The sequence below is a fragment of the Manduca sexta genome, chromosome 8, assembly GCF_014839805.1.
Source record: "Manduca sexta isolate Smith_Timp_Sample1 chromosome 8, JHU_Msex_v1.0, whole genome shotgun sequence".
In the NCBI taxonomy this organism is placed as follows: Eukaryota; Metazoa; Arthropoda; class Insecta; order Lepidoptera; family Sphingidae; genus Manduca; species Manduca sexta.
The window spans coordinates 12,212,644-12,229,972 of record NC_051122.1 but is presented as its reverse complement, the minus strand read 5'-3'; the positions used below and the strand labels follow the sequence as shown (position 1 = coordinate 12,229,972).

At 34.9% G+C, this 17,329-nt stretch overlaps 1 protein-coding gene across 1 annotated transcript in view; it reads right to left on the bottom strand.

Annotated features, from left to right (window-relative positions):
- The window catches only part of LOC115444780 (cytochrome P450 4C1), a 30,578-nt gene extending 19,068 nt beyond the window's left edge, over positions 1-11,510 (bottom strand). Inside the window, exon 1 of the mRNA XM_030170691.2 lies at positions 11,437-11,510. The gene's annotated coding sequence lies outside the window, so the exon portion shown is untranslated. The remainder of the gene's footprint in view (positions 1-11,436) is intronic.
- Positions 11,511-17,329: the final 5,819 nt, after the last annotated feature.

Here is a 17,329-nt window from a genome sequence, read left to right as displayed (position 1 = left end):
AACAAGCCATACTTATTCTTTCAACCGTAGCTCGAATCTCATAAATAGCACAAGTAAAAATAACTTAGCAAATCACTTATATTGATTCGCCGAACACAACGTACCATGTCACCCACATACGAGCAACTGCAACAATAAATGTTATTTGTAAGACAATCATTTTCATTAATTACATTCCTATAAATATTAATTTGAGACATTATTTAAGGTTATAATAAAAAAATACATCTGTGTAATTAACGGCATCGGTCAAGGTACGTTCAAATTAATGTAAATAATCACAAATGTACATAGAGTTCTCAAATTAATGTCAGAGTAAGTAATATACTACCTTACATTAACTGTCGTACACGCGCACAAAGACCAAATGTATGTATGGCCCTGAATGAATAAATGTACCCTCCTAGCCGATTTTTCGGCCACGGCTGCCAATTTCAACGGAGATCAGTCAGGTAGCTACGCAGGAGATGGTTGTGAAGTGGGGTGTGCGCAATACACAGGTACATTCTCTGTTCCTTTACTCTCATAGTTCAATGAGTCGGCAATCCGACATGACCGAGGAGACATATTAGTTTTCCCTGAGACTCGCCGAGCTTCACTGCTCGGTGTCATAAAATGCGTGCCACTGCTGATCCTGGCTTACAGGAGTTGTAGTGGTGGGTGTGAGGGCGGGAAAGTCTCATGACCGAGGAGAGATCAGGTGCAGGTCCAATGGGTTTACCCGAAGCACGGAGGTAACATACGTAAAATAGTCCTCCAAAGCAACGCGCAAGTCTCCTGTAAGCGCGAGGTCCCGGGCGATTGCCTAGTTCGCTTCCTTCTATCCTCTGTGTATAATATGAAGTAATTAATATGGAGCCTCTTCCTGTCAACATATATGTTCTGAGACTGTCCCTAGCCAAAAGGAAACGTCCCCTTAAATGGATTTTAATTCGCAACCAATCAGCGCCGAAATAAAACTGTTGATGCTATTAAAGAAGTTGCGTAATCGTTTTTAAAAATATTACGTAACTTGTAATTAACTTACAAAATATATTATAAAACAAGAATATAATTGAGCATATTATAATTTTTATTTATATCACACGTCATGTTTAACTAAATGTATAAAAAAGCAGAGTATCAAATCGTCTTAAAATTATATAAACAAATTTGTAAACTTTGCTTTGCTGTAATTATGAACGCGATAGTGTACTTATACGTTTCCGTAAGTTCTAAGTGCTTTCTAACAGATGAATTATATCCTAGACACAGAAATGGGCACACGATTGATGACAGACAAGTTTAAAGCCGTTTTCCAATATGAAGCCGCGTTCCAGGAACCATAATCCTCAAGCGGCTTAACCAACTGTTGCTTTACAACCACTTTCTGTTCAAAAGATTTCCTACCTGCAAACAATGTTAATAAATGTGTTTAAACACTCCACGACTTTGCGAATAATGTTATTATAAGAGAAAGAAATAGAAGAATTAGAAAGAAGATAATGAAGACGATATTGGTATAAAGAAGATAATGATGATGCTTGATCTTTTGTTAGAAGTTGAAGAACGAGGGGAGATCAATCTGGAAGGGATTAGGAAGGAAATTGACATATTTGATTTATTTAGCGTCACGAGACCGCTCGTGCAAATACCTTCGCCCTGATACTGTCAGCAGACGTAGAAGATATCCAGAGAGATGTTGGAATATCTCATCCGAGTCGTATACGTCTGGCAATAACAACCAAATTTGTATTTATTTCTAGGACAGAATTTACGAAGAGCACCAGCTCGTAGTGCGGAATAAGATAAAACCGACAATATCAGAAATGAAGTATAGTCAGGGAGCCCTATTTCGTCAACGAGGATGAATCCCTTTTAAAAATTACGAGCGTTCTTATCGTAAGACGGCTTTAATAACCGTATATTTAAATAAAGGAGTTTCTTACTTAATCTATACGGCTATCAAACGCATGTTTAAGGAAAACTTGAGAAATTACGCAACAAAAAAACGACTTTATCTCGACAAAAAATAGCAATGACGAAATCAATATATAAATAACAGTCATTAATAAAAATATATAATAGTAGACAGAAAATAATATAAATAGCAAATAGGAAGTAATGATTTGCTATGACTTGTCAAACCTATTCAAGGATATTGTTATCTTAGATAACAATTAAATCTAAATTGCAAATGATTCAACAAAAAAAATACATTAGTGATTATTTAGAATTTAAATAAATAGGTGGAGTAGGGGAGGACAAAGTAAAAAAGTGTAGTCAGCGCACGCAGATTTTAGCACTGATAAATGGACAACCGTTAAAGCTGGGAGCGACAATGTGCATAATGATCATACTTGCGGAGATCAACAATGAATCGAATGTAATTGAAGACTTCCAGATTCTTGAGCAAATCTGTATTCAGATCAAAATAACACACACCACCATAGTTCAGGATAGGAAGAATTAATGTCTGCATAAGTATTGTCTTGGTTTTACAAGGAAGAAAATTTTTCAGATGTAAAGCGTGAAGGATGCCAGAACTCTCTGGCAAACTGAGGTTATTTGGGCTTGGCTATTAAAAGTGTTGTATATTTGTAACCTTAGGTTTTGTACAGTGATGACTTAGACGATTTCTTCGATCTTATTTAAATTCAATATTTAGATAACGTACAAATAAGCTGTACAGGGCTAAACACAAACTAATAATAATTTCTTTTAAAAATGGCTCCACCGTCTCATCGGTGATTCTGCCAATGAAGTTAAAATATTAACCTCATAATAACAAATAAACAAAATTGAATTGTTTGTCTGTGTTTATGACATAAGTATTCTTCGCACGTTTTAAAAACAAAAACGTTTATCGTATCTGTTCATTTGTCGCTTATTTCCGAATCAGCTGAACTTTTGATTACTATTTCATTGGTATATAAACGACTTTCTAGGCAACATTAAAATCTTATTAGCAAGCAATCAATCAAAATAGAAGCCTTCTTTACTAAGTTTAACTTTAAAGAGCTAATATTTTAATGATCAGATAAAATTTATTCGTAGGATAAAGTACAACACAAACTAATTACAATTTGTATAAACTTGTAAATTTGTCTCACTTTTATATTAAGTTAGATTATAATTTATTTGTTGGGTAAATTTTATCTAACTTTTGACAAATAAGCCCGTTTTCCTATTGTATTTATATATTGTATCGTTTAATACATACATGTGAATATCAATAATTTTAATAATATCAATAATTGTAATTATACACGGTAGGACTACCGCGCTGAGGTCTGGGATTCAAATCCCGGGTTGGGCCCAAATAATTGTGACTGGGTTTTTCCATCTTAAAAATTACTTAGTCGTAGCTCGAAGTCAGGAAGTTGACGGTGTGATACCCCCGTGCCTCGGAAAGCACGTAAAGCCGTTGGTCCTGCGCCTGATCTCTCTCCGGTCTTGTCGGATTTCTCAACGGACTATGAGAATGAAGGAACAGAGAGTGCACCTGTATATTGCGCACACACTTGTGCACTATATTTCCTGCGTACTTGGTTGATCTCTGTTGAGATTGGCTGCTGTGGCCGAAATTCGATTAGGAATCACTTACTATCAATAATATTTTCTATGGCACGAGTGAACACTCAACTCGAATGACGGAAAAGTTACTAAGTATAATAGATTATCACTGAAAACTTTGATTACAATTAAAATTTGATTATGTACAGGTGTCGTTTGATTACAATCACACGTAGAGCTTACCGATAGCGTTGCTATCCTCGTTAAAATCTAGGTTGTAAAATTTACACAAGTGTTCATTATCGATACGTAATGAATATACTTTCTGTGCTAAAATATTCTGCTTATCATGTTGGTGCTAGTACGGTGTCAGTGATACCCAGGCACAAGGGGCAGACGGAAAGGAACAGACCATATGTGAGTGTCCACCTGGTTAGGTACCACCGCAATGTCTATTTCTGCCGCCAAGCAGCAGTGTGTAGTAACTGTTTTGTTCCAGTTTTGAAGAAAATTGTAACCAGTGTAACTACTGGACATAATAAGACTTAACATCTCATGTCTCAGAATGGCGAGCGCAGTGGAATACCAAACAATACTTTGTAATTCAAGGTGTTGTATGGTGTTTCTACTGTTTATGGGCGGTCGTATCGCTTACCATCAGGCGAAAGGCGTGCTCGTCTCGTCATTCAAAGCAATAAAAAAAAACATCAAGTTTTGAGTCATGTATAGAACATTATAGAAGCTCGCACCGGGCGCGTAAGCGACTAATTATGGCACTATTTGTTGTAGGGTAAATAGATGTAGTCTAAATGGCTCACCAAAAATGATTTGACTGCAAGATGAACTCCTAGACTTACTCCGATATACACAAAAAACATTAATCCAGGAACGGGTAATTAGTGACGAAATTAGTGCGCCCATGGTTTGCCAAACCTACCAAGTTTGTCACGTAAATTTTAACTGCCTACGTGAGAATCGAAGCCAGATTCATGAATTGTCTCTGGAGTATATTACCTTGAGATTGATTGTGAAAAATGCAAAAAAAATATTTAAAGCCATTATTTTACTTAAACTGATAAATATAATATGTGTGGCTAGATGTCTGCATCGTAGTGACGTCATTGACATCATGGTACCGCGTGCGAAAGAGATGAAAAGATATTACCTATTTTCATTACACACTAATCTGGCTTATATCAAGATTGTTTATATCAAATATCTATTTATATTAATACCAATTTCGAAGTAATATTTTATCTTAATATCAAAAATATTTAATGAATCACTAGGCTCGCAATAATCAAATAATATTGTCTAAGACTTAAAAGATAATATGTCCCAGACACATCAGTTTTATCTAGATTAGATTGCAAACGTAAGTGATAATCTAACAAGTTAATCAATGACAAAAAATTACAACTTAATATAATTTAATTACGTGTTCTAATAATTTTAAGTTAATTTGCATTTTTCTTTCGGGCACGCCAATAATTCCATTGAACCTTATGAAAAAAGCGTCGGGTTAGAGAATTGATTGACGCGAAATGATTTACCGTTGCTAATCGGCACAATTACGCCGCGCTGTTACAAAAAAGACAAAATAATGTTTTTCTGATCAACATAATAATGTTACAATTGCGTTTCGTGCAGCCATTTTTTTTTGAACGTAATAACGCGATGAGGCCGCTAACCCGATTTGGGGCAACACGACTGCTCATAAAATCAACACTAATAACTCTGAATTACAAAGAAACACGTGGCCTATAATATATTCGCCAATCTGAGATATAAAAAAGCCAACTGTCCAGATAGACCCAAGTATGTCACACCTAATGCGATATAAAACTTTTTGCGGTAATAATTAAAACAATGAAGCGGCGATGGCCCAATTGGGTGTGTAACGGACTGCCGAGACGTATTTCCGTAGGTCAAAACCCCAATAGCACGTTATATGTACTGCCCACTGTTGAGCACGGGCCTTTTCTACTACAGAGGTCAGAGATGTGTGGCTTGGGATTTGAACTTGCGGACTTTTGTCTTGACAGTCGATTCTATTCCCAAACAGGCTAGCGTGCCTTTTAATTAACCATATTTTATCCTACCCCTCACGGTAGTAGCTTCTTTGACAGTTCCTTTACAGTCCAAGCTGTTCATCTCTGGAACGCATTACATGTACGACAAGCTCCATCATTGAGCAGCTTCTAAATACAAAAGATCATATTATATCTAAATGAAACATTAATAATTATTTGTATTTTAAGTCCTATTATTATTTTATTTACGTTTTTTTTTTCATTTATCTCTAACTTCTCCCTAAAAAAGATTTCATCCTACGATTGTCTGGAAGAGATCGCTCTTAGCGATAGGACCGCCTATTCTTACGCTACTATAGGTAATTAAGTAGTACTTATGTGTTTTGTTTTTACTGATGTGGCGTTTTAAAAAAAATTATCAATCAATCAATCATATCAACTACCTACAAATCACAGTGCCTAATACACAGAGCATTATTCACAATCTAACAGATTATATCTAGCTAACTCATATTTTGTTTTGTGATAAGATTCAACTAGCGCGTGATAGTGATAGGCAGGGTTGCTAACCATTACCCCCGAAAAAAAAGAAAAAAAAAGGTTTGCTAACCATTGTTTCACCGGCCGCATTTTAGGTATTTATTTACGTTCAATAAAACAACAGTACACTGTTTTTATCATTATTAGTATCAAATCATAAATAAAAAATGTTCATGGTCCTGTTTGGCGACGGAACACAGTAACTGCAATGCAACGCTTCAGTATTTTCTATGAGATAAACATACGCACTTTGAATATAGAAAATATATTAAAAACAATATTGTTCCCCCTCCTCTTTAAAAAAGAAATACGAAGGAATACAATTTTATAATGGTTTCTTATGTTTACACGGATGTTAGACGTTGAAATAAGACTATTTTCCGCACTTTATCGCAGTTTTTTATATTATTATTTACTCCCAAAGTTTTGGAGACTCTTATTATTAAATATTATAAGATAATTTATAAATGAAATACCTAATTTATTATATGTCTAGTAGAATGGATATCACCGTACATATTTCTTATTGGCTCTATAATATTTATCTGTATTCTTTATACAACTTGACAACCCTATAAATGTCAGCCGAACATCACTAACCTAATCGCTGATTGTACAATGAAATACTCGAATCAAAATGTAATTAATGGAGCGACATTTTCATATCTTTTTCCTTTGTAATATGTATCATTAATGCATGTAACATTGATATATTTTATAGGATTATGCATTATTATTTATTATGCAAATTAATTGGTACAGAGTAGGGCCACGAATTGAATAGAGATGATTTTATTTTGTTATGGATGTCTCCGTAACCCTTATAACAGTCCTTATAAATCCATCTGTTTCCGTAACCCTTATAAGGGTCAATTTTCAAAAAAATCTTTCGTTAGTATCTTGTTATATTATATTATTATCTTGAATCATTGTGGCTGTGGTTCCTCATCATTCGTTAAAGTTCCTTTTATGTTTGACTCTTCATTGACCCTTGCTACTTCAGGACTTCGTGTTTAAAATTTCAAGTTTCCAAACCCTGGATAAGCCACTACTTTCTTACATTTTTTAAAATTTTAATATGTAGGTAGCTGTTGTAACAGCTGTTTATAAATACTAAAATATCGCCGTGTTTTTCTAAAACATTCGATCAGAATGAAATACGGAAAAGTCGCTGAAATACCTTCGTTATTGTTTTAATATAAAAAAAACAATGTTACATAACGCTTTATACGAGACTCCCCTCCCCCCAAATTGCGTTATGTAATGCTTGAACGGCCCCTAATCTTCAAATAATTATCATTACTTAATTTTTCAATTATTATTTTTTTAATGAAAGAAGACCTGCCCTCCAGTGGCGAAAGGTGAAGTGTATTATTTTTTTTTTTTTTTTTTTGTGTTTCGAAATGGAACCCAACACGACATATAGATACTCATTCGCAAAAAAATCCGGTCTGGAAATCGTTCTAATGATAATTACATTCTACATAAACGGAAGCTGACAGGAATCGGGTCCTACAAAACCTTCGCCACTGCTGGCCTCATAAAAAAATTGAGTCTTATCGAGACGTAGTATATAACCTCCAAATCAAACATCATTATCCACATTTTTTTAACATTCTTTTTTTATTAATTATTATTTACATTATGAGGAACACTTGTTAATTGCTTTGGCACTAAAATATCTGTTGTTCAGCCGTTCAAATACAGCCTCATATAAAATCATTTTTCTGTTGAATTACGTACAACGCCAGCGGCCATTGACTTATTGGACTGTTTCAGATTTGATTAAATAAATTTGATTACGGTAAATGAAATATTGCGGCATGCATCGCGGTCGTAGTTATATTACGGTACGACTGCATTGCTGAGGTCTCGGGTTTGATCCCCGGGTAAAGTGATATTGGGTTTTTCTACTAAATATCAGTCTAGAGTCTGGAATACTCACGGAGGAAAATGGGTGCACCTCTTACGCCCCTGCCTACCCCTTCGAGTATAAAAGGCGCCAATATGAATGTTGAATGTCGCGAAAATTTACGATATTATATATCAACGATTTTCGTGTTTATTTGTTCGTTAATTAGGGAACCGAACAATTTAAAGTTTTGCGCACCGAGAGTTCATCACATCTATTTCGCATAATACATATTTCGAAACATTTAAAAATAAATATCACCTTTATAATACTGATGTTAATTTTTTGTGGAACAGATATAATCACTATCCATCCTTAGTGGATTGTTTTTCTATTACACAAATTATAGCATGTAGATACAACAGAATAGTTAAGAAGGTTAAGGCAATAGAAATACGAATAGAATGCAGATGACAGTCTGGTAGAATCGACATGTATGCTTTAAATAAATAAAATAAAAAACTTGTTTTATCATGGAGGCGAACTAAGTTGCACTTATGATACGTCCATTTTTTTTAAAGGATATTATCTATATGTATAAAAGAAAGTTGTGTTAGTTACACTATTTATGACTCGAGAATGGCTGAACCGATTTGACTGAAAATTGGTGGGGAGGTAGCTTAGAACCAGGAGACGGGCATAGGATCTTTTTATCCTGTTCCCACGGGAACGGGCCGTGATATAACAAAACGAAATTTGGTATGGAGATAGTTTAAGACCCTGGGAAGGTTATAGGCTATCATCCCGGGAAAATGTATAGTGGGACTTTTATCCCGGAAAACTCCTTCACGCGGGTGAAGTCGCGAGGCAAAGCTAGTTATTTATAAATAACATTTAATATCATTTATATAACTACGGACATTTAAATTAGGGATTAAATTCTTATGGAATACGAGGTAAAACAAAGTAGCCAGCTCGAGTTGATATACAAGTGCAAAAATCGATTCTAATTAGGTAGTAATGTCCGTAGAATTTTAGCCCGTCATGAACTACATTGCACTTTGGCCTTATAGATTAAAAAGAACTAGTCAGCGACTTTTAATTATTTTGGCACACCTATGAAACACTAGCGTTCGTCCGCACTTACGTCTGCGTCAAAGTTTTTCCAGGATAATGATTTTCTCAGGATTAAAAGTAGCCTTTCTACTCTAGAGTAATGTAGGGTCCTATAAGTAAAAGGATTTTTAAGATCGGTTCAGCAGTTTTAGAGATAATCCCTTAGAAATCTACAAAGAAACAAATAAACCCACGAACTTTTACTCTTTAAAGTATTTGTATAGATCAACGTCAAGGCGAACTGCAAGGCAATAAATACGTAAATGTATCGCGGTCTATGATCAGCCTGTGTATATTTATTTTATGGGAAACATACAATGTAATATAATATACAATATTTTGACTCTTCTAGACAAGTTAAGATAATTAAAATACATATATCAAATAATATTCTACTTATGAAAAATGTTATAAATACATATAATTATATGCGCTTTCAAACAGTAATTTTGTCGACTGCGGTGAGTATTCATTTCTCGTCAGTCAACACTGGAGCTCACTTCACCTACCATGAAGTGCAGTGGAGTAACTAAACCGTGGACGTAGAAAAAGGAAAAAATACATATAATGGCCTATAATAATAATGGCCTATAAAAAAAAAGTGGCGATAGCCTAGTTGGGTGTGGAACGGACTGCCAGACGAATATCCGCAGGTTCAAACCCCAAGGGCACACACCTCTGACTTTTCTAAAAAATCATATGTGTATTCTTTGTGAATTTATCGTTCGCTTTAACGGTGAAGGAAAACATCGTGAGGAAACCTGCACATCTGAGAAGTTCTCTATAGGAATTTCGAAGGTGTGGTAAGTCTACCAATCCGCACTAGGCCAGCGTGGTGGACTAAGGCCTAATCCCTCTCAGTAGTAGAGAAGGTCCATGGTCAGCACTGGGCAAGTATATAATACAGGGCTGATATTATTATTATTATAATAATAACTTATATTTTCGCCTATTAACAATTTCAAACATAGAGTAAATAAGAATCCCTTTTGATACAAACATTGTTTCAGAAACAGACATTCAATTGCTATATCGAATTGTTATTTCAATAAAAACAAAATACCTAATTCGTATTGTATTCATAGGTTAGAATATTAAATATAAATCCTACTACTTAAAAATACTCTATATACAAAAATAATAAACATTGCTATATGTGTCAACATTACAAACTGATCAGTAACCTTGACCTGTCGTAATGTTTATATTTATTCCTCAGCGAGTCCGAAACACTGACATAATTACATATTAGATAACATATTTAGCGGTCGCTTTAAATAATTAAACTTTAAACACGAGTTGCAAAGATTATGTTATTAATTATCCAAAACGGCGGGACCGGAACTTTGCAAACATGCTCCACCTAAGTGATAGCCTAGTTGGGTGTGAAACGGACTTCCGAGATGAATGTCCGCCGGTTCAAATACGAAGGGCACACACCTCTGACTTTTCTAAAATTATGAGTGTATTGTTTGTGAATTATCGCTTGCTTTGACGGTGAAGGAAAACATTGAGGAAACCTGTAAATCTGAGAAGTTCTCTATAGGAATTTTGAAGGTGTGTGAAGTTTACCAATTCGCACTAGGCCAGCGAGGTTCACTAAGGCCTAACCTCCCTCTCAGTAGTAGAGGAGGCCCATGCGCAGCAGTGGGACAGTATACAAATACAGGGTTGATTTATTGTGTCAAAAAAACTTTGTTGAGATTTGTCATATTTCACTATAGATCGAATAAAGCTATAAGGATTTTTATTAAAAACGACGATTAGAAAACAAGTCACAAATTCATACAAAAATAAAAAAAACACACACCACCCTTCATCTCCAAAGGGATAGACAGAGATGCAACTAACCCACTTTTCGCGAGAGTGCTTCGTGCCTTGATAAAAATACTCATTCTTAATTAATCCTCTCTGTATTTTCTTCTACTCTCAATAGAGTCCATTAAGGACCTACCACTTTGTCTATTTCTACCACAAGCCATGTACACTGTTGTGTTCCGATTTGTAAGAAACTAATGGCTACAACTCAACTACAATTTTATTTAGAAAATCTATTCTGAAGAAAATCTATTCTGTGTAAACCCTACCACTATTTATCAATGCACCTATAGTAAGGAACACTATAATAAAATAATCAAGATAATGTACATCATAAAACGCGGTAAAAACACCGCAATGTTTTTAAACCGGTACATAACACGCACACAGCTGTAAGACAGAAATAAACGTACCCACGCGAGCACTCCACACAGAGTATACATATAAACAATGTTTGTTTTCATTATAATCTAAGTTTATCAACTTTACTAGTTGACCACCGTACACAAATCCCAACCATAAAACCAACATGATAAGGTTCATTAACACGTAAAAAGTAACACGTAAAATATTAAAACTTACTAGGACAGCATAAGAGGTAGGAATCACTTCGCACTATGAACGTCGCGCGAATACTGACTCGGCGTGAGGATGCGGTTGTATAAATATATTTTGTCTTGCACAACGGCTTATCATACGCTAATATTGTTATCGGAGCTGTCTAATAATATCATGTATTATAAGTTAGATTGTTTTGTTTTAAGAGTAGTATAGTATGTAGTAAGTGTGTCGCGTTCCGGGATCAGCCTGTGTATATCCGGTTCGAACAGGCATAATTGTGTCGACTGTCGAGGAGTAATCATTTCTCGTCAGTCGACATTGTATTGGAGCCTATCCCACTTACCATCAGGAACAGTAAGGTCACTTTCCTGTGAAAGTAAAAAATATATATAATAAATAACGTTTATTGCCTAAATTAATATCCTTACTGTAAAAAAGAACACAAAACAAACTTAGAAAATTGGCAAAAGTCGGCTTAACTGCTGTCTAAGGTATAAAAACCAGCCGGCGCCGATCTTCAGGCACTATTGGCCCTGCTGTTAGGTGGAGTACTTAGAAGTTAGGACTAACTACTCCAACATTCATAGTTACTTAGGTCTTATACAATAATTAAAAAAAACTTAATAAAATACATAACATCCGTGATAACAATTAATGAACTTATATTTTCATTTAATTTAAAACCTTCATACTAGACATTTCGCAGATAAGATTTTGTAATTGGGGACCGTCGGTTATATTTCCTGTAATCATGGATGGATTTGGTTTACCTATCTATTCTATATCTATACTTATAATAAATCTGTAGAGAGGTCAATTCTGTACATGAAATATATTTCCAAAATAACTATCAGGGGGTGATTAGGGATCGATACTGATGCCAAAAATGCAATTAGTAAAATTTTTGTCTGTCTGTCTGTCTGTCTGTCTGTATAACCGTTATAGAAACAAAAACTACTCGACGGATTTTAACGAAACTTGGTACAATTATTTGTCATACTCCTGTGCTGGTTATAGTATACTTTTCATCACGCTACAATTAATAGGAGCAGAGCAGTGAAGGTAAATGTTGGGAAAACGGGTGAAGTTATTCCATTTTTTAAGCTTCTGTCGCGTGTGCACCCTTAATGGTTAAAGCTACACAGAAATCATGTATGACGGAAATGTTCTCCTTAAAATTATGTAAAAAATATCCCACGACAGCAAATGTCTATCTTTTATGGTTGACTCACAATAACACGTGTAACTCCCGATAGCTTAGCAGTTCGAAGCTTTCTCATTATATTTGTCTACTCTTACGTTTATAACACTCTCAGTCATCTCTAATTAAAAATGGTTAACATTATTAAATATTCCATAAAAAAGAATCATAGAAATCGGTATAGAAACACCAAAGTTATACATGAAATACGCTAATAATAAGTCATCATGCGTGAATACTGAATCATGCTATAAGGATTATTTTTGTATATATATAAGGTCGCGAACACACAGGCAGGCGGCTTGCTTGGCACCTAGAGGCTAGCGAATCACCTAGCGAGTAGCTTCGTAAAACGAACATTCTCGAACGTTCGCGACCGGCTCCATTTTTGAAGTCCGAAATCCACGCGGGCGAAGCTGCGAGCGGAAGCTAGTTTTGAAATAAAATCACAAATACATAAATCATACCTCAGCACTTACAGTTCACTCAATTTAACTTATCTTCTTGAATTTGTAAAGAAATTAGTGTTCCCAGTTAAGTAAATACAAAAAGTGTGAGGGAGATGAAACGAAGATGCGGACAGACATACGAGTCTACGCCGAACAGAAAACAGAAACCAGAAAACAGATTGGCCGCATAATCGCTTCGTCTCTCTTTACACAATAATTAATTTTATGAGGGTATAATTCCTAAAATAAGAGCCTTGGTGACGAAGAACGTACAAAAGTTTCTGAACAAATTCAAAGCTTCAAATCACGTATACCTATACACGTTTCTATATCAATTAAACTTAGTATGGGTGACTTGAAGTTTCGAATTCGTTAATCTACTTTTGTGGCTGACTGTATTTACACGAGTTAAGTTTTATAAGATTTTATTATTTAATTTAATTAAACTCTTCATTTTAATGAACTTGATTATATTTATTAATATAGGCTCAAAACTATAGAGACGATTTAGAATTTTGAATATATTAAGCAAATTCTGTGGGTAGATGTACAGTATGGATCCATGGATCTGATGGATACATCAGAATAATACAATATACCGTCTCCCCACCGCTGGCGTCAAATATCACTCAATACTTAGTAAAAACAGCTGTATAGGTAACTACTAAAGTCATAACACGACCATCATAGCAAATCAAAAATAAAATAAACACCATAATTTTAATGTAAGTTATATAATCAAATTAAGATGTCGATAAATTTGGCTGTCGGCGTAATCCATTGGTCATTCACTATGAATTCATAATAAAAACTCTATACTAAATACGCAATGTAACTATGTAATACCACGCGTCGTAACTATTAACCGTGAAGGTCAGTAATGCTAATTATCAACACAATAGATATTAAGTCGTGTGAATTAAATTGGATTCTTGTCAATTTTCGGAAAAGAACCAACTTTACAAGTTGTAATTTATTTGATCCCTCTTTATTTTCCTTAAAAACAGCATTTATTACATAGAAACTTTAAAAATAAACATTAAGCCAAGTGACATTTTGAGATATGACGTCATATTCATAGTCGCTTTTAAATGTAAGACGGTTTTTTAAAACTTATGAACATATTTGCTAAGAAAGTTTAAAACTTTTTCACTAAAATTATGAAATTGACAACGTACAAAGAATTTACTGTGCCTATATGTGGAAGAACAACGATTAAATATCCTGACAATTTGTTTTATACCCGTTTATAAATGTCCATAACGCCGAAAGAAGTGGCAAAGGGTCCATTAATCCGATTGCTGCAGGCTTCCCTTTATATAGGATTTATGTAGAATGTTTTTTTTAACCTAACCATATGTTTGTTAGGCTGGCAGGACTGGCTTATACAAAAATACCGGATTTTAAGGTGAGTGCTTTAGGCACTCGTAATACTTGAAAATTAAGCGACAATGCTGAGGGCGACCCACTAACGGGTTACGAACCTCGACTCAGGACGGTCACTAAGAGTTGTTTGAAAACATATTTTTACAACTTTTTAAGAGGAACAATTCCGTCATACATTATTGTTGCATAACTTCATCCGATTTCGCAGCGCAAACAACCGAAACGCTCAAAAGGAATAATTTTTCCCCGTTTATTAAATATTTTTCATTGATGCTTCGCTCATATTATTCTTCGAAAAATAGGCTATCTAACACAAATAACTTTTCAATTCGAACCAGTAGTCCCTAAGATATTAAATTAAAACAGTAGCGTATGACTAAATTAACATGTTACAATGAAAAATAAACCTTACTCCAATCATGTGATTTCTAAAGCGGCCAGTTACCTGTTAATTATCTTTTAAAAAACAAGGTCAAATTAAAGACGAAGTTCGGTACACGAATTAGTATTCAAAAATGCATTCTGCTAAGTGTTGAAACCAATAATGCTGTCAAAAATATATATTTTTATGCCTGAAAGATAAGATTAGGGCATTAGCCATAAACGTTATCGGGAAAGAGTACATTTATTCCTACTGGAAACATGCTGATACAATTGGATGGACTGGCGAAGAATTGTAATGTTCTCTTATTAGTAATAAGTAATAATACTATTTGGATCCCACTATATTCACCATTAGGGGTTGTAGGATCACGGTCCCCTGCCCGTATAAAAAACAAAACTACCACTAAATACCCAAGATACAGGCTATGCCCGATTTGGGTACCATGTAAATTCTACCTATATTATGAAGGATCTTTTAATTTTATATAAAGTAATTTGAAGTAGAATTAAGTCTCTGTAAGTCTGTTTTTCAATAAAAAAAAATTATAAGTAGTTATCGAGGGTTCTGGCCAGCGTTATTGCCATTACTCGGAGAGCCGAAAAAAAACACGGTTATGAATACTCGACGTTTAATGGAGAGCGAGCGGGGAAAGATGTATTATTGACAACGTCAAAACGGTGTTGTCAGTTATGGCACATATATCACAGATTTAAATTTAAATTAAAAATTATAATATGCGTTTCCAGAAGTCATTCTTACCACGCACCCGCGTTCTCTGGAATGTACTACTTCTCGCGGTGTTTCCGCGTCCTTTAAACGAAGTCTCAAAATCATTTTCGCAATAGCTTGGCTGTGTTGGCGTTGCCGGCGTACATGGACGATCGTGACAATTTACAATCAGGTCCCTTAGCTCGACTGCTTTCGAAGTCAATAAAAAACCTGATAACTTGGTGCCACGCTTAGTAACATAAAGAGTAGTAATTATACCACCCATATCTTTGAATTAGCATTACCTGGACTGCAATAACCTTATTATGGGTTGGTTGAGTTGTTATTTCATTTTATTAGGGTAATTGTGGTATAGATCCTACTCTCTTGAAATTGAGCCATGACTTGAATGAAAAAAACGATTTAATGATTATTGATGACCTGTTGAGAGCCGAACTAATAAATAAACAAAAATATATACCGATCCTAACAAAGGGGATAGACGCTAATGGTAGATTATAGCTGGTTATTTAGCTTTTTTTATAAAACAACATTTTTGACCATATAAAATGCTTTCTCAACATTGACACCGAATTTTTCCGGTACTTACTTATGTAAGAAATTTCTTTCAATTTGAAATTTCAACAAACTTAATTTTTGAAATTAATTGAGTAAAATCATCTCTTCTTGTATAATATATTCGTATTATTATTGGCTACTATAAAAACGCAATTTCAATGCGTTCCACAATTCGATTACCAGAACAGTGGGTAATGTTTGTAATATATATAAATATTTTTTGATACGGGAACGACAAATTGATCCCACTGCACCTGATGGTAAGTAGAGTGGGGTCCAATATAATGTCGGCTGACGAGAGATGATTACCCCTCGACAGTCGACATAATTATGCCGGCCTGTTGGAACCGGATATACACAGGCTGATCCCGGAACGCGACACACTTACGTGGGCCACTACGGCGGGTTTTAACACCTTGTATTCGGTGGTCGCTATCGGGGCGGATATAAAATATATCCTATCACCAACTATTGCATATCTATGGATAATAATTACTAAAGTTGCAAATATACATTTTTTATTCAAATTATATGTGTAAAAGTGATTATTTAAAACAGCTATTAATATGAACCACAAAATATTTTTATACAAGTTTCGCTGGGTGTTTCCGCGATTTGTGCAAAGTCATGGTAAAGATAATTTGATAGGCCAATGTTCATGGCGTAGAACTGGTTATACTATATAATCTATTAACAAAAAATGAGACTAAGGAAACTAGTCATGCAATGACGACTGAGTTTCATCAGCCGTGTTTTTGGGTCCAGCCGGGTCGAAGTCCGCAGGTGATTTTAAGAAACAGCGAGCAAACTTAATCGATATCCATTCTAGGAATAATGTAGAAGGCGGGGTAATTACGTATTATGTTGATAATTTCGTGATAGGCATGGGTTGCCGAATTGAGACGTCCTTGATGGAAAAACAAAGGTAAATTTTAAAAACACGCTTAAAATACGAATCCAAGACGAGCTGCAGGCCGCAAGCTATATGCTACACTTCTGGTTTCTATAATTTTCTATAAAAATGATAAGCAATGCAACATTGTAGCTTGCGACCGCAGCACCAGTTGTGATGCGGACGGTAGAGCGTTCATACCTCAGTAGAATCCGTTCTCAAATGATAGTGACACATCAATGTTATTCATATCAGCGATATAATATATAATATACTACGTACTAGATTTGGCGTTCCAAACATTCACTGTGTTC